The sequence below is a fragment of the Leucopleurus acutus genome, assembly GCF_964270905.1.
Source record: "Leucopleurus acutus genome assembly, chromosome: 3".
Classification (NCBI taxonomy): Eukaryota; Metazoa; Chordata; class Mammalia; order Artiodactyla; family Delphinidae; genus Leucopleurus; species Leucopleurus acutus.
The window spans coordinates 1309990-1328342 of record NC_139145.1 but is presented as its reverse complement, the minus strand read 5'-3'; the positions used below and the strand labels follow the sequence as shown (position 1 = coordinate 1328342).

General features: G+C 56.6%; 1 protein-coding gene across 1 annotated transcript in view; it reads right to left on the bottom strand.

The window, feature by feature from the left end:
- The window catches only part of GNG7 (G protein subunit gamma 7), a gene marked incomplete at its 3' end in the record, with an annotated part of 151652 nt that overhangs the window by 13844 nt on the left and 119455 nt on the right, over nt 1–18353 (bottom strand). The window contains exon 3 of the mRNA XM_082835452.1: nt 17783–17819. The remainder of the gene's footprint in view (nt 1–17782; nt 17820–18353) is intronic.

Genomic DNA, 18353 nt, shown 5'->3' with positions numbered 1-18353 from the left:
AAACAAACAAACATAATCTGCCAGAGGAATAAGGACCAACAATTTCATGGATCCAGTGAAAATTCTAGACCTGGTGAAAATCAACTTCAAGAATTAGAGTAAAAATGAGACTTCCCTGGTGGCCCAGTGGTTGAGAATCCAATGCAGGGGATGCAGGTTTGATCCCTGGTCGTGGAGCTAAGATCCCACATGCCGCGAGGCAACTAAGACCAAGCGCCACAACTAAAGAGCCCGTGTGCCACAACTAAGACCTGATACAACCAAAAATAATTAATTAAAAAAAAAAAAGAATTAGAGTAAAATAAAGACATTTTCAGACAAACAGGAAGACTGTCTCCAGATGACCTGCCTTATTAAAGGTAAAATAAAAAGATATTAGAGAAAAATGACCTCAGATAGAAGGCGGGAAATGTAAGAAGATGCAAAAATCAAAACAAAACCAAAATGTTGAAGAAGGGAAAGAACTTGATAAAATAATTCTAAAGTCCCCATGGAAAAATAAACAGGAAGTGAACAGCCCTGAAAACACACAAGAGCCATTAATTCGATATTTACCTCCACCTAGTCCATCAACAGAAGATGCTCTAAGGTTCTGCCGTGAACACTGTATGATGCTATTTTAAATTATGCTATTTTGGTTACTGGGTTTCAGGGATTGGAGTCCTCAGTACTAATTCAGGAGGTCACTCATTTGAATTGTGTGATTTTTACACACAGGAAAAAAAAATAAAGTCGGTATCTGAAAAAACATGTATACTTCTCCATCTGCTGCAACTGGTCCAAGGCCAGAGTGATGGGGGACCAGGCCAGCTGTCCCTGGAGACTTCTCCTTGGTCCAGCCCTCAGCAGCCCCAGGCAGACTCCTGTGCCCTCCCCCCATCTCCAGCCAGGGGCGTCCACCCACCTCCTCCTAACAGCCAGAGTGACTTCTGAAAATGCACCTGAGTCTGTCCCTGCCCTACTCAGAAACCACCTGGGGCCCCTGCGGCCTCACAAACCAAGTACAAAGTCGAAGCTTGTCACTCACTTCCCTCTGCCAGGAATTCTTCCCCCACCCCCTATCCTGCCTGCTATGGATTGAATATTTTGTCCCCCACCCCCCCAAAATGCATGTTGAAGCCCTATTCGGTATCAAGAGGTGGGGCCTTTGGGAGGTGCCTAGGTCTTGAGGGTGGGGCCCTCGTGAATGGGATTGGTGCCCTCATAAGGGGCTGAAGGGACCAGACTTCTCCTTTTCCACCATCTGACCCCATTCTCTGGGTGTGGGTGCTCCCAAGGTAATGCAACGTGCCATCCTGGGCCTCCCTGTGTGGGTTCACATCTTGTGTGGGGACCTGCGTTACATCCAGGTGATTGGTACACCTATCTGCCTGTCTCTCCCAAGGCCTGGCGGTTCCTTGGGGACTGGGTTGATGTCTTGCTCTCAGGATGTCTTTCTCAGAAATATCTTTTACCCTGGCCCCCTGGGTAAAAGTGTGACTTCTTTGTCACAGTGCGACTTCTCTGCTTAAAACCATCCCAAGGTGAAATTTTAAAGAGAAACAAGACATTTCCCATCAATGGAATCACACCCTGTGGGTCCTTCTGTGCCTGGCTTCTCTCACTGAGCATCGTGTTCTCAGGGTCCATCCACGTTGTAGTGAGTGTCAGTGCTTTGCTCCTTTTCATGTGTAATATTTCATCGTGTGTATGGAATAACATTTTTTTTTTTTTTTGCGGTACGCGGGCCTCTCACTGCTGTGGCCTCTCCCGTCACAGAGCACAGGCTCCGGACGCGCAGCCTCAGCGGCCATGGCTCACGGGCCCAGCCGCTCCGCGGCATGTGGGATCTTCCCGGACCGGGGCACGAACCCGTGTCCCCTGCATCGGCAGGCGGACTCTCAACCACTGTGCCACCAGGGAAGCCCTGGAATAACATTTTTAAGCAAACATTTTTTAAAAGAAAAGGAAGATAAAGAAAAGCCCTCATCTTGCTGTTGTTGAAGGGTAGCCATATATTTTCCTAATCAGGAGGAAAGTGGAAAATGGGAAAAATCAGTGGTTTGTTTGACTTGGACCAAGAAATATATAGGCTGTGTGTCTTTGGCTTGTGGACAAGAGCACTGGAGTGCCAAGCTTCATGTGTACTCTGCAGGTGACGGAGTGCATTCATAGTCTCTGTTACTGGGGAGGACCACGATGTCGGGCATCATGAAGGGACTTCTGTGCCCATTTTTTACAGATGAGGAGACTGAGGCTTGAAGACCTTCGTATGTTAATAACCTTCCCGAGACCACGCAGCGGGTGGAGGTCGGGCCAGGGTTTGAATCTAATTCCCAAACCAGGGCTCACTGGGAGACCAGATCTAGGGGCAGTCGGGTGGGTCCCAGCACATAGCTCTGTCCCCCCGCACCCAGAGGCAAGATTCAGAGGGTGAGGGGCACAGTCTCTGCATCCTCCATGGCCCAGTGCATTTGGCGAAGGGTTTAGACATACAGTGGTCCCAGGGCTGAGGGCCTCCACACACGAGGAATGGTGCCAGGACCCTCACACGGCTTCTTGCTTTGGAGAAAGACTGGGGCAGAACGCTGGGGACATCGACAACACTGGGGCAGGCCTGTGCGGCCACCAGGGTAAGAGAAAACCCCGAGTGAGATGAAACAGCAGACTCCCAGCGTTGCGCCTCCCGTCTGGTGGTTTGTAAGTGACTCTGGGGCTCTCGAAGTCCTGGACGCTTTTCCCCAAGGACTTGAGCAGACTGTCCTGCCAGCTTACGACAGGGCTGCACGTGTGTGCCTGGGAGACCTTTGCATCATCACCTCTGCACCCCGCAGAGGACCCCCCACCAGGCCTTCTCAAGACACGTTTCTGTCCCCTTGCTCCTGGTGACGTGGGCTTGGTGTTTCCTGGCGGCCGAGCCTGCTTCCTTCCACCTGGGCGAGTCAGACGGAGTAACGGGCGCTCTCTAAGGCGGCAGGACGGGCCCGGATGCAGGACCTCTAAGATGTCTTTTGGCCTCTGTGTCTTGCCAAGATACTTGGCGTGACTGTGTGTCCAGGTCACTCACGGCTGCGGGGCGGGGGGGAATGTGTGGCAGATAGGTACCCGAGACCTCGTTGGGCGTGGGTGGGCTGAGCCTCGTGTCCTCATGGGCAAAGCCAAGAAGGAGACAGCAGGTCTGGGGGGGCCCAGCCCCTGCCGGAACCCTGGAGCTCCGAGCCCTGAGCACCAGGGCTCAGGGGAAAGCGGATCAGGCACACGCCCTGGGCATCTAGGGAAGCCCCAACCTGCCGGGCGTGTCTCTGGCAGGCAGACTTAGAGGTCGGAGAGAGCAGACGCGCCCCCCTGCTCAGCCTGTGATGCCATCTCCACCCTCAGAGGTGTTTTCCAGCTGCACAGGAAGCAGTGACAGCAAGACACAAAAATGCCAGCGATCCCTGTGAATTCCACACATAGCTCTCATAGCTGGGAAGAGTGCCACTCCCAGCCCACTCGATAAACTGACACCCGAGCCGCCGAGGCTGCTTTCTTACCAGAAGAGAAAGAATGGGATGCCACAGAGGCTTCTGAGAAAGTTGGCTGGTTGGGCTGCGTAAAGGGAAAAGAATGTGAAAAATGCGGCTGGCGAGGTGAGCAGGGCCTTTGAGGAGCGGCTCCTGGTTCTGGTGGCCCAAGAGGCGGTGCAGCCAGGGGGCCACTGGGGACCCCTCCCTGGCCGAGGGGTCTGCCTGTGGCAGGCGGATACCCCGGCACAGTCCCGGCCCGGCTCTCAGTTCTGTGCACTGAACGTGGACCCGCAGCCCTGGGGGCTCAGTGTGAGACGAACTGCTCCCCTGGGAGCTGCGGCCGCCACTTCCAGAAGCAGCACGAGCCCACAGGCCTGGGATGAGGTGGGGTGGGAGGCCCTGGCTCTCAGAGACAGAGTGCCCCTCAAAGGCCACGTAATGTCCTGAGGAGGACAGACTAGTTCAGGGTCTGTCCCCCAGGCACTGCTGACACTGGTACCGTCCTGAGCAGCATTTCTGCCCCCACCCACTTGATGCCAGAAGCCCCCCAGTCATGACCACCACAGGCGTCCCCAGACATGGCCCCGTGTCCCGGGGTGGGGGCAGGACCGCCCCCTGTTGAGAAGTACTGGGTCAGAACCCCTCACAGCAATGCTTCTGCCCTGAATTCTACAGTTAAAGACAATAAGGAGAATCACGGGAAACAGGAATGAGGGTTTCCTTTTTGTTGTGTGGTGTTGGTTTCAGGGCCCATCCTGAGTCAGGGCTAACGCGCTTGATCTCACCTGTGGCCTGGAGTGACCCCCTAGGCCATGCACAGGAGGGCCTACGTCCTCTGGGGGGGCCCACTTGCAATGACAAGGCATTTGTCACACCCGACCTTCACCAGCAATCTAGCAAGGGATCCCTTGTGGGGATCCACATCTACGATGACCCCCAGTGACCTTGTACAATACCCTCCCCTAGAGTGTGGGCAGGACCCGAGGATAGGAAGGGATTTAGCTCTGGGCCGGGCCGTGTCGTGTGGCACAGGTGACAGAGAGGGGATACCCTTGGTGGGCCTGCTCTAATCAGGGGAGTGAGTGTGAAAGGGATTCCATGCAAGGGAGACCCTGTGTTGCTGGCTTTGAAGCTGGAGATGGCCGGGTGGCAAGAAATGGGGGTGGCTGCAAGAGTGGGGGGGACCCCGCTGCTATACCTGCAAGGAACCAAATTCTGGAACAATCTGAATGAGCTCCAGATGAGGCATTTCGACTGCAGCCTGGTGAGACCCTGAGCAGAGAGGGCAGCCACACCATGGCCTGACTGCTGACCTCCAGAACTGAGAGCTGGAAGCTGCTGGGTCTGTGATAGCTTGTTACGCAGCACGGATAGCTGATACAATGGCCAGGGGAGGCCTGAGTGGGGTCTCCTGACTGTTGGGCTGGCTTCTTCCCAGCACTCTACATGCTAGACGCTGGCCATGGGGCTGGGGACAATTCCAGCTGGCACCCACTCCTTCCGCTGAGCGTGGACAGGGCACTCATTCTCTTTGTTAACAGCCCTGAGACGCAGGTAAAGCATTAAAGCCAGAGGAGTTTCTGGCAGCTTCTCCATTAGCGGCCAACCTGCTCCCCGTGGTTCCTGCTCCCTGGGACATGAGTGCCACATGCATTTCATCCCCTGACGGCACAGGAAGTTGGCCTCAGTGAATCTCAGCTGAGAGAAAGCCTGCTGCTTCCAGGCGGTTCTGAAACCCTCCTCTATAGCCTCCTCATCCAGGCGGATGGGGCTTGTGTGGCCGGCGAGCTGGGTGAGTCAGAGCCCCAAGAAGGTGGCCTTGCAGAGGGAGGGGGGCAGCTGGCAGCGGGAGCCTGCGTCCCTGGCCTCGTCCCCAGCCCACAGAGCTCTGCTCTCGGGAGGGGAGGGGAAGAGAGGGGAGGCAGGCGGAGGGCAGTAATTCCTTGTCCTCAGAGAGAACAGAAACAGCCTTCATTTTGCTTTAAAACTTCCGGAACCGGTAGCTTTACAGCTCACCAAGCTTCTGAATTCCTTCCTCCCAGGGCCCGGCAGCCTGACCCCCATCCCCACCTGCCATTAAACAGGAAGGTAACAAAACAACCCCCCGCCCCAAAACACAAACCTCCAGCGAGATTCGACAGGAGTACAAACGAGACGCGGGTGAGAAAGCAGGCTCTCCCCCACCCCGGGGATAACCGCCCCCCAGTACACGGTGTTCAGAAGAAGAGGAGGCGGGCTGCTGTGCTGAAAGAGGAAAATCAATCCCAAAGCAAAACAGAAAGGGATGAGGTTTGGGAGAACAGTCTCTGGGCTTCTTTGAACAAGCTGCCCTCCTGCAGGGCCCGGGGAGCTGGCTGACCGAGGGCTGTGCCCACGTGCAGGTTGATTACCGTGCACGTCTTACACACCTACTGTGTGCACGAGGCCTCGGACCTGCACGCCTCCAGGGGGTACCCTTGCGTCACAGTCCATGGCATGGAAGCCCCTGGAACAGGGGGTCTCCATCAGGGGCGATGTCTAGGGCATCTGTGGTTGTCACGACTGGGGGGCTTCTGGTATTGAGGGGGTGGGACCAGGGAGGCTGCTCCACACCCCACTGTGCCGGGGACGCCGCACCCCCCAGAGAATGACCCAGCTCTGACGTCAGCAGTGCCGAGGTGGAAAGACCTGCCCTAGACCCTACAGAAACGTGCACACGTTAGAAAGTCAGAGGGAGGGGCAGGTGCCTCGCGGTGTCCCCAGCACCCGGGATGCGGTGGCCTCCTGGCCTCGCCCCTGGCTCCAAGAGGGGTCACAGACAGAGGGGACCTGTGGAGGGCCACGGGTGCCATGCTGGCATTTGGACTTTACTACGAGTGAGGAGACAAAACCTCTTTGAACCCCCCAACAACCAGGAGCCGAGCAGGCATCCCCGCCACCCCCCCCCCCCCCAAGCCAGGGCTGGCTCTGGGCTCCGGGCCTCCCTGCTGGGCCCGAGATTCTCCAGGGTCGAGGTCACCCTGGCCTGGCGTGGGGAGGGCTGGCCACGTGATGGCTTCTGTGACCTTGGGCATCATGACCTTCGGTGGGACGTGGGGGCCGCAAAAGACCAGCTGGGTCTTTGCCAGGCAGACGCTTCCCAGCAGGAGGCTTGCCCCCCCACCCCCCAAGACCAGCGTCTTGTGACTCCCTGTCAGCCGGTCCTTTTATGCACAGGCTAAATCGGGTCCCTTGGCAGCTATATTTAGAAAAGGCTAGAAAAAGGGGAATGAATGAGGTGCCCACAAGCGAGGGAAAAACAGAGCTGCAGGGCAAACGGCCACCCTTGGCCCAAGCCGGGAGGTGGGCGGACAATGACAGAGGGTGACGGTGTGGCTAATACGGGAGCAGAAGAAAGGGCCCTCTCTGTGCACCCAGAGGATGACTGCAGTCATGTGAGGGTGTGCAAGCCAGGCACTGGGCTGGGCCAGCACGCCAAGCGCCCGTGGAGGGTGTCACCCCCATTCTTGGCTTCCCGGCACTGAGGGAATGCTGTCACCCTAGCCCCGTGAGGGTGCAGCTTGGAGCCAAAGGGCAGGAGGCTGGGAGAGAGGGGAGGGCAGGTCCAGGCCTTCCCACCTGAGCCTGGACAAACTCCTACACATTCTGCAAAACCCCATGAAGTGTCACCCTCTCTGAGAAGCCCCTGGTCTGCTGTCCGCGCACAAGGCTGCACCAGAACCCCTTCTTGGGGTATACACAGCTCCCTGGACATTCCTTGGCATTGCATTTCCTGTGGCTGCTGTCACAAATTGCCACAAATTTGGTGGCTTAAAAACATACACATTGATTATCTCACGGTTCTGGAGGTCAGAAGTCTGACTAGGTCCTCTGGGTCAAAATCTACACGTGGGCAGGGCTGGTTCCTCCAGAGGCTCCAGGGCAGCATCGGTTCCCGCCTTTTCCAGCTTCTAGAGGCGCCGCATCCCTGGCTCGCGGCCCCTCCTGCATCCTCACAGCCAGCAGTGCAGCATCTCCCGTCTCTCTCTGCCTCTGACCCTCCCGCCTCCCTCTTTTTTTTTTTTTTTTTTTTTTTTGTGGTACTCGGGCCTCTCACTGTTGTGGCCTCTCTCGTTGCGGAGCACAGGCTCCGGACGCGCAGGCTCAGCGGCCATGGCTCACGGGCCCAGCCGCTCCGCGACATGTGGGATCTTCCCAGACCGGGGCACGAACCCATGTCCCCTGCATCGGCAGGCGGACTCTCAACCACTGCGCCACCAGGGAAGCCCCCGCCTCCCTCTTATAAGGACCCTGGGATGACGCTAGGCCCCCCAGGGAATCCAGGGTCATCCCCATCTCAGGTGCCTTAACTTAACCCTGCCTGCAAAGTCCCCTCTGCCATGTGAAGCGACACATCCACAGGCCCCGGGACTAGGACAGGGACATCTTTGGGGTCCGTGGCTGAAGCTGGGCACCAAAGGGCCATCTGGATGGAAGGGACTGGTGGCTGCAGTGCAGGGCATTTACCAAGGAGGCTCCTTCCAGGAACTCACTCTGTCCCCAGGGCCAATCTCTGTCCCAGGACAGGCCCCCAGGATCAGGCTGCCAGGGACAGAGCACTGGCCGCACCTGAAGTCCGTAGTGGATGCCACTCGCGGGCATGTGCCCAGGATGGCCCACCCTGCAGAGTGGGGATGGCCTGCCCGGGGCACACGTGCTGCTGCGGACGGACCTCGGGCCCGGGTCATGGCCTCCGGCTCTTTGCTCTGGGTTCTGGGTTGACGGCCAACACCCAGGGCACTGAAGCCTCAACACCCCAGCATCAGAATGACCAGTGGTTACTGAGCAGGTTACTCCACCTCTGATGTGGTTGGAAAGTGCCGGAACCAAACAGACCCACAGAGGCTCTCCCTAAGGGCTAGCTGTAGTTAGGGACATTTTTCACGTTTAAAAAAAAAAAAAGGGCCAATGGTGAGATTACTTGAACCGTTTCAGAGATGTGCCTGTGTGAGGCGCCAGGCTCTAGAACAAGGGGTCTCACCGGGGCGCTCCTGCCCCCAGGGGACACTGGGGATGTCTAGAGACATCTCTGGTCTTCCCTCTGGGGGGTTCCCGGCATCGAGTGGGTGGGGTCAGGGACGCTGCTCCACACCCCGCAGCGCCCAGGACGGCCCCCCACGGAGAACGGCTGGGCTACGGCAGCAGTGCTGGGTGGACTGGGGGTCAGGGGGAGACCCCTTGACGAATGGGCTAGGAGTGTGCCTGCCTGGGAGCCTCTTTCCTGTGAAATAGATACATTATTTTGGTCCCACCGGGTTCACTTGAGAAGCCCGGGTGGGCTGAGGCCACCAACGTGGCTCCCGGGCACCTCCTCCGGGCCCGGCCATGCATCCTCAGTGTCCAAACTCCCGAGGGGACCCAGGTGCCCATGAGGTGCGGACACAGGGGCTTGGGGTCAAAGCTCAGGCTGCCTGGCACTAAAACAAAGCATTGGGACATCTGGACGGAACCCCCTACTCGGGTGCTGACCCTTGTGTGTCTTGGCCGGAAGCTTGACCTTCAAATGCAGCACCCGGGGGGGTGGGGCAGAGAAGCAGCAGTCTTGGTCTGGGATGCAAATTTCGGCCCCAACGGAGGTGTTGCTGGGCTGTGTTCTCATCTGGGGACACGGCTGGGGAGCACCGCGGAACCTTCCAGAGAGGGCCAATCACAGCTACCCCATTGACAGCCCAGCGTCCAAGGAGCCCCAGTGAGCAGGAGGGAGGGAAGGAGGGATCTCGGGGCCCAGGTACCCACAGGAGGCAGCAGGGGTGCAGGGACCAGCACTGGGTCTGTAGAACGCGCCTGGCGAGAGGGAGTTAATCTCGGCTTCCCGGCGGTCTCTGCCCCAAGACGAGGTTTCGATGACCTACGTGGAATTTCTAACAATGAGATGAAGTGTCTGGTTCTGTTCACATTGACATCCCGTTTCTCGCCTGTCCAAATTCCATGACGCCTTTTCTCGTTAATGCAGAAATGCAGCCAAGTGCAGGGCTGCCCAGGAAGCGCTGAAGTCTCCTGCGGCTCTCGCTGGAAAGGGGAACCGTGGCTGCCTTGGGGCTGGGTGCCCCGCTCTCAGGGTCTCTGCAGGACTTGGGAGAGGTGGCTTGGGCCGCACTGCACACAGGAAGTGGAGAAGGTGCACAGAAGGCACGGACGTGACCTCATGGGATCCTCAGGGACTGGTGCAGGGCAGCCGGTGGGTGTGTTCTCAGAGAAGGCCAGGCAGAGCTGCTCGGACTTCTGCCCTCGCCCCTAGAGACCCTCCTTGCTGGCCTGATGAGGCAGGCGACTGTGTTTAAGAAGTGCACGTGGGGGGCTTCCCTGGTGGCTCAGTGGTTGGGAATCCGCCTGCCAATGCAGGGGACACGGGTTCAAGCCCTGGTCCGGGAAGATCCCACATGCCGTGGAGCAACAAGGCGCGAGCGCCACAACTACTGAGCCTGTGCTCTAGAGCCCGCAAGCCACAACTACTGAGACCGCGTGCCACAACTACTGAAGCCTGTGCCCCCAGAGCCTGTGTTCCGCAACAGGAGAAGGAACCACAGTGAAAGGCCCACGCACCGCAGCGAAGTGTAGCCCCCACTCGCCGCAACTAGAGAAAGCCCGTGCACAGCAATGAGGACCCAACGCAGCCATAAATAAATAAATCAATAAATCTATTTAAAAAGAAAAAAAAAGTGCACGTGGGGACTTCCCTGGTGGTCCAGCGGGTAAGACTCTGCCCTCCCAAGGCCAGGGGCCCAGGTTCAATCCCTGGTCGGGGAACTAGATCCTGAATGCCGCAAGTGGGAGTCCACATGCTGCAACTAAAGGGTCCTGCATGCCGCAACGAGGATCCCACATGCTGCAACTAAGAGCTGGCACAGCCAAATAAATAAATAAAAATAAATCTTAAAAAAAAAAGTGCATGTGGCCAGGAGCGGTGGGTGACCCCTAGGAGCTGCCGACAGTCCTGCAGCTGCAGGCCACAAATTCTGCCAACACCCCGAGGGACCCTGGAGCAGATTCTCCCCCAGTCAAGCCTCTGGGTAAGAATGAAGCCCAGTTGGCACCTGGATGGTGGCCTGGTAGGACCCTGAGCAGAGGACCCCGTTAGGCTGTGCCTGGACCCCTGACTCACTGTGAGATGATAAGTGGGTGGAGCTTGGGGGTATTTGTCATGCAGCATCGCTAACTAATACAGCAGAGAAGCACAACCTGCAGAGAGGACCCAGGTCCGGAGGAGATGGAAGGGGATGTGGCCTGATGTGGCCTGTCGACGTTCCCTCATTTTTTCCTACGATGTCATGTCAGTTGGGCCTGCCACTCCTAAATTAATCTATGTGACTGTAAAAATAATATAAATAGAAAATACAAAACTAACATAAAAAAAATAATAACATCTCCCTCCTGACCCCAAAGCCTTTGACTGAAATGACTGCCCTAGGAAGGTACCGCTGTGTGTCCTGCTCTGAGAAGCCAGTCCCAGGCCGTGGCCACCTGTGACTCCCAAGGTTGTGGCGGGGAAGGAACCACACCAGTGAAGAGAGAAGTTTGCTGATCCATCAATTCCAAGCCAAAGAGCCATGTTGAAAGAAAACCGTTCGTCACTCCTTGCTGCCTTTTAAAACAAATCACCTGGAACCCTGCTGCGAAAGTCCAGGATTTCCCACCTGGGAAATCACAGCCCTGCCTCCTCCCTTGCTGTCTGTCCCGCCAGCACTCCCTGCAGATGTGCCCAGCGGGTCTCACTTGCACCCAGATGGGTACCGCACCAGGCACGGCGGGGATGGGGGCTCTGTCATGCCAAGCACCCGCTGGGACCGAGCCCGGCAGGACTAGAATTCTGTTCCTGTGTTTCACGGCTCACGCCTGCCCTGCGGAACATTTCCCAACGTCTGTCCCCGTTACCCCGGCGTAGCCACGAGATGCTGGGAACGCGGGAAAGAAAACAAATCGCTGTGATTCAACAGCTCTGACGGCCCACCCCCGACCCCTCAGCATGCTCTGTGCTTCCTCCTCTTTTCCCTGTTGACAGCTTTGCTGAGACAGAAAGTCAGAAAACAAACAGTTCACCACTGGAAGTGTTCACTCACTCAATGGTTTGCTGGTATATTACATTATTAAATTTTAAAGACTGTAAAAATATATATGTGTGACATAACATTTGCTATTTTAACCATTTTTAAGTGTACAATTCAGTGGCATTTAGTGCATTCACGTTACTGTGCAACCATCACCTCTTTCTGATTCCAGAACATTCCATCACCCCAAAAAGAAGCCCCACCCCTATCAGCAGTTACTCCCACCCCCTCCCCAGCCCCTGACAACCACTAACCACCAACTCTGTGTGTCTGTGGATCTGCCTGTTCTGGACGTTTCCAATCAATGGAATCTCACCCTGTGTGTCCTTCTGTGTCTGGCTTCTCTCACTGAGCATCGTGTTCTCAGGGTCCGTCCACGTGGTAGTGAGTGTCAGGGCTGCACCCCCCCTTTTCGGGGCTGAGTGATGTTCCCGTGTGGGGAGGGACACGGTGGGGGTATCCATCATCTACTGATGGACAGTGGGGTTGTGTCCACCTTCGGCTGCTGTGAGTCGTGCTGCTGTGCACATTTCTGTACAAATATCTGAGCTTGTAGCTTTTCACTGAACTCCCACTTCTGGCCCTATCCTGACTCTCAGGGAAAGTGGCGATGGCCCCCGAGGGCTCCGAGGGGTCCTATCCAGGTGGGCAAGGGGCCATGCAGCCTGGGAGACTACGTGATGGTTAATTTTACATGTCAGCTTGGCTGGGCCATAGGATGCCCAGATATGTGTGGAGACTTCTTTACCATTGTTTCATTGCATTATACGGCCAAGAAAATTCTGATAATTCTAGTCTCTGTTCAGCAGGAAACTGGTCAAATGACATCTTTTTTTTTTTTTTTAAACTAAATTTGTTTATTTAATTATTTATTTTTTGGCTACACGCGGGCTTTCTCTACTTGCAGCAAGCGGGGGCTACTCTTCGTTGAGGTGTGTGGGTTTCTCGTTGCAGTGGCTTCTCTTGTTGTGGAGCACGGGATCTAGGCACGCAGGCTTCAGTAGTTGCGGCACGTGGGCTCAGTAGTTGTGGCGCACGGGCTTAGTTGCTCCGCGGCATGTGGGATCTTCTGGGACCAGGGCTCGAACCCGCGTCCCCTGCATTGGCAGGCGGATTCTTAACCACTGCGCCACCAGGGAAGTCCCATCTTTTTGTCTCTAAGAGAAAAGTTGGCAAAATCACCACTGCTCAAATTCTCCCAAACCCAATAATTGGAAAAGAGATGAACTGTGCTGAGTTTATCTTTGAATTAAAGAATTCAACCAAGCAGAATTCCATTTCCTCAGAACACATCACCAATACAAACCTGGTGGGTGGGTGGATGGGAGGGAACTTGGGCTTGCGGTCAACAGACCTGGTGCCAAGTTGTGACTTTGTCATTAACAAATTTAAAAAAGAAAAAAGACTGGGACTTCCTTGGTGGTCCAGTGGTTAAGAATCCGTCTTCAGGGCTTCCCTGGTGGCGCAGCGGTTAAGAATCCGCCTGCCGATGAAAGGGACACGGGTTCGAGCCCTGGTCCGGGAAGATCCCACATGCCGCGGAGCAACTAAGCCCGTGCGCCACAACTACTGAGCCTGCGCTCTAGAGCCCATGAGCCACAACTACTGAGCCTGTGAGCCACAGCTACTGAAGCCTGCGTGCCTAGAGCCCATGCTCTGCAACAAGAGAAGCCCGCTGGCCGCAACTAGAGAAAAGCCCTCACGCAGCAATGAAGACCCAACGCAGCCAAAAATAAATAAATAAATAAAATAAATGAAATTTAAAAAAAAAAAGCGTCTTCCAATGCAGGGGACACTGGTTCAATCCCTGGTCAGGGAACTAAGATCCCACATGCCGCGGGGCAACTAAGCCTGCATGCCACAACTACCGAGCCCACTCACCACAATTAGATTGAAGCCCGTGAGGCACAACGAAAGATCCTGAGTGCCGCAACTAAGACCCGATGCAGCCAATAAATAAATAAATAAGTATTTAAGTAAATAAAATAAAATAAAAAATAGAACCTGGTCTCTAAAAAAAAAGTAAAAAGGGGCTTCCCTGGTGGGGCAGTGGTTGAGAGTCCGCCTGCCGATGCAGGGGACGCGGGTTCGTGCCCTGGTCCGGGAAGATCCCACATGCCGCGGAGCGGCTGGGCCCGTGAGCCATGGCTGCTGGGCCTGTGCGTCCGGAGCCTGTGCTCCGCAACGGGAGAGGCCACAACAGTGAGAGGCCCGCGTACCGCAAAAAAAAGTAAAAAGACTATGGGATGGTTAATTTTACGTGTCAATTTGGCTGGGCCACGAGATGCCCAGATATGCCTGTGGCCAGTTGTTCTTTTGGATACTTCTGTGAGGGTGTTTCTGGATGAGACTGCGGGGCATGTGGAGGTGGAGGGCCTCTCCTGAGCGGAAGGGAATTCTCCAGTGACTGCCTTTGGCGTCGGCTCTTGGGTCTCCACCCTGCAGCCTCCATAATCAATTCCTTAAAATAACTCTCTCTGTGTACACACATCCTGTTGGTTCTGTTTCTCTGGAGAACCCTGACTAATACGGACTGCCAGGTGCCTTGTGGGTGGAGAGAAAGGAGCTGGAACCCTGGCCCCATGGTCCACCAGCCCGGGGCCTTGCTGAGTCTCCCTGCTGCTAAGCCTCAGTTTCCTCATCTATAAAATGGGGATGAGAAAACCTGCTCCCCAAGGCTTCTACCAGGACAAAATGAGACCAAGCAGCCGGGTCTGGCTCACAGGAGGCACCTGACAGACACCAGCCGGGCTGCCGAGTGGGGTCTGCAGCGGGGGATGAGGAAGTGGTGGGGGGGCGGTCAGCAGTGGGCCGGCCAGGTGCCTGGGAGTGGGCCGGGGCCCGGGTGGAGCCGGCCGAAGTCATGGGCTGGAGCTTTGTGTCCTCCCCGCTGGCAGGTGCTGTAGTGTGTGGGCCTAACCCTGCAGCACGAGGCCACGCGGCCGCGGCCCCAGCCGCTCTCCTGACACCTGAGCCTGGCGGAGGGTGGCTCTGCTGTGATCCCTGTACACGTGTGTGTCCCCGGGGACCAGAAGCAACTGAGCACTGGCCTCCCTATCAGGAAAAGGGGCTGCGGACCTGTGGTCCACTGATGGAGAGCGTGAAAAGACCAAGATGAGGGTATCTGGTGACCACTGGGGAGTACCTGCGTTTCAAGTCATCATCTTTGTCACCACCGTTCTCGCCAGCCGGGCTGGGGTGAGGATGGCAAGTCGTCCGCCCCAGGCACAGAATCTAAGGGGCACCGAAAAGTCGGTCACCGTGATCACATACTTTCATGCAATATTTTTTTTAAGAAGTCAAAATGAATGCAAAATATCCATGATGAATCACATGTCACGGTTTTCATTAGGGACAGGATCTGATGGGGCTGGGGTTAGGGCAGAGCAATCCCCTCTTTATTATTATTATTTTTTTGATGGTACGCGGGCCTCTCACTGTTGTGGCCTCTCCCGTTTGCGGAGCACAGGCTCCGGACGCGCAGGCTCAGCGGCCATGGCTCACGGGCCCAGCCGCTCTGCGGCATGTGGGATCTTCCCGGACCGGGGCACGAACCCATGTCCCCTGCATCGGCAGGCAGACTCCCAACCACTGCGCCACCAGGGAAGCCCAGCAATCCCCTCTTTAATTGAAATTCTAATCTTCGGAGTTCCCTGGCAGTTCAGCGGTTAGGACTCAGCTTCCACTGCAGGGGGCGAGGGTTTGATCCCTGGTCGGGGAGCCAAGCTCCCACAAGCCGTGTGGCACGGCCAAAAAAATAAATTTTTTTAAATCTTGACCATGGATTTTTTGGGGGCATTTATTTTGATTTTTAGGACATATTGCTATGTTAAGATACAGCATAGCGATGACTGCATTTTTCAATGCCCCCTTAAGTTCTGCGCTCGGGGCGGGTGCCCGGCTTTCCTCACCCTGGGCTGGCTCTGCCTGGGCCGCTTGCAGGCCGCACAAAGCAGAGAGGTGTGGCATCCTCAGGGGCAAAAGGGCCCGAGGAGTGCAGGCAGGAGGGAGGTGAGCCTCCACGTGTGAGCACTACAGTTAACGAGGAGCCCTGCGTGGGCCAGGCCTGCGTCAGCGTCTGCTGTCCTCCTTAGGCCCCCTGGGAGTTCTCATCCCCATCTCGCAGGTATGGGACGTGAAATGAGCGCTCCAAGCCACACCCTGGGCTGCAGCAGGGACCCGGGTCCCAGGGACTCAGCCGGGCCTCCACCCCGATCAGCGGCCACCGATCAAAGCCCTTTGGGACTCAGGGAGTGAGCACCCCGTGCCTGGAAGCATGAAAGCCTGGGCTGAGGGTGCTGGCGGGGGTGGTTGCTGGAGACTCTGACTCTGCTCAGGCGTGGCTGACACGGGGGCTCGGGGCCGAAGGGGGGCATTAGCTCTGCTCACGGAGCCGCGTGGGGGCTGCAGATGAAAGCCTGTCTCCTCTACCGGGGCCGCTGCCGGGGGTGGGGGGGCCCAGGGCGGCACTGGCCAAACCAGAGGCCTTGAGGGGAAGCCCCGAAGGAAGATCCTAGAGGGAGGGAGAGCACACAGTCCCTCAGAGACGGGGAGGGAGCCCCGGGGCCCTCTGGCTTCTCTGTGGCCCAGGGCGCTGCCATCCCAGTGCCATGGGCACTGGGTACCCTCTGGGACCTCCTGGCTGCAAAGGGCACACAGAGCCAGGAGGGCTGTGGGCTAAAGTGTGTCCCCAAAGACACATTCAAGTCCTAAGTCCTGATACCTGGGGCCTCATTTGGAAATAGGGTCACTGCAGATGTAACTAGTTAAGATGAGATTGTACTGGGGTGGGGTAGGGCCCTAAACGCAGTGACTGGTGTCTGCACGAGAACGGGACATGCGCACACATGGGGGAGGCCATGTGAAGAGGAGGCAGCGGCTGGGGGGATGCAGCCACAAGCCGAGGCCTCCAGGGATGCTGGAAACCACCAGAGGCCAGAAGAGGCAGGGAGGACCCTCCCCGGAGCCTGTAGAGGGAGCGGGGGCGGGGGGGGGGGGTCTGCCGCACCTGGATCTCGGACTTCCGGCCTCCGGCACCGCGTGAGGACGCGTTTCTGCGGTTGCAAGCCCCCCAGTCGGTGGTACTTTGTGATGGCGGCCCCAGCGAGCGACTTCAGGGGATTCTGTCTCAGCCTCTGCTCTAGCCACCTCCACCCCGGACCCCCAAACCTCACAGCCGATCAAGCCCCGTGTCCTCGGGCCTCACACCCCACCCCCCTCCAGCTGTATGAAGCAGGCGTTCAGAGAGGCTCAGGGACGAAGCAGTGAAGCCGGGGGTCCAGAGCGAAGCGCCCCCCGCCTCAAACCAGCCCTCCCTCCATATTCTCAGCTAGCCCCACGAAGGGTCCCAAGAGAATCCCATTTCAGCCATACTCCCAACAACGTCCAGTCACCGAGAAAGGCGTCCCGATGCCCTTTCCTTCCCAGAGCGGTCACGGAACCCGTGGAAATTAAACCACACGCGCTCAGACGAGCAGTGGGGCTGAGGAGAAGGTGGAAAGCGCCTGGCCTGAGAACGCGACCTGCTGAAACCTGCGGGATGCGGGCGCTGGGGGCAGGGAGTGACAGCTGCAGAGGGCGCATCGGGGAAGGTCCCAGATCCACGACCCGACTTGACACCTGAAGGAACGAGGACAGGAAGGGCAAGCGAAACCCAAAGGCCACAGGAGGAAGGAAATGACAGAGCCGGAGATAAATGAAACAGACCAGAGAAACCAGAGGGCGGCCTGAGAAACTGAAACTGGTCCTTTGAGAAGAGGGGCGATCCTGGCCTTTAGCCAGACTGATGGGGAGAAAAAGGGGGAAGACGCCGGGGGACCAGAGCCAGGCGTGACCACTGAGCTCCTGGAAGTGGGAAGGGCTGTAGGAGGGTGCTGGGGACCAAGGTTGCCAGCGGATTAGGTAATCTACACGAAATGGACCACTTCCTGGAAAGGCGCACATTTCCAACCTGCTGGACGGCCCCCTTCGCGAACGGCCGGCACCATGCTTGGGAAGTCACAGAGTGTTATTTCCTCTGCAGGGAGATGAAAGGAACCCGCCCAGACATGGCAGAGCCTCTCAGAGGTGGACCTGGGATTTGAACTCGGGTTTCCTGGCTGGGAGCCCGGAGCTCGTTTCACGGTGACACAATTCCCCGTGTGTCATGTGCGCACGAAACACTCTGGCTTGTTTGTTCCTTTGCTCGAAAACAAGGGATTCCAAGCTCGTGAAGTAAGAGAAAACGCTACATACCTTTTTCAGTTTTTCCAAGAAGCAGCACTGTTTGACCCTGTTTAGAGAGAGAGAGAGGAAAAAAAAAATCACGGTTAAATATTTTTAACGTAATTAGCTCCAGCTTTTCTCAGAGAGATACTCGGCTGTCACTGAAAATGTGGCATTTGGTTTGGAACCGGCCGTGTCCTCCAGAGAAGGAACGGGGGTGCCTCTGGAGATTTCACTTTATTCTCTACAACCGATCCATTCAGGAGAGACAACTGTGTTTCTCTGGGGAGGGGGGAGTTGAGTTTTTGTCTGGAACTTGTATTATTCCATCTCAGGACACGGGGACCCCAAGCCTTGAAATGGAACCGAGCCTTGATGTGTCACGCTTGGGGTTTTTCCACGTCTGGTTTTCGGTTTTGTTGGAAGCCACTTGCCGGGGCCAAAAAGGGAGAGGTGGAAAAGCGATCTCGGGGCAAAGCAATTAACCCCGGGTGGAAGAGGTGACAGGTATACGGGGCCAGGAAGGCGAGGGATCTGAGGCTGGCCGCCTGGGGCCAGGAGGTCACCGGGAAAGTATGGAAGTCCCCGTGATCGGACCCCC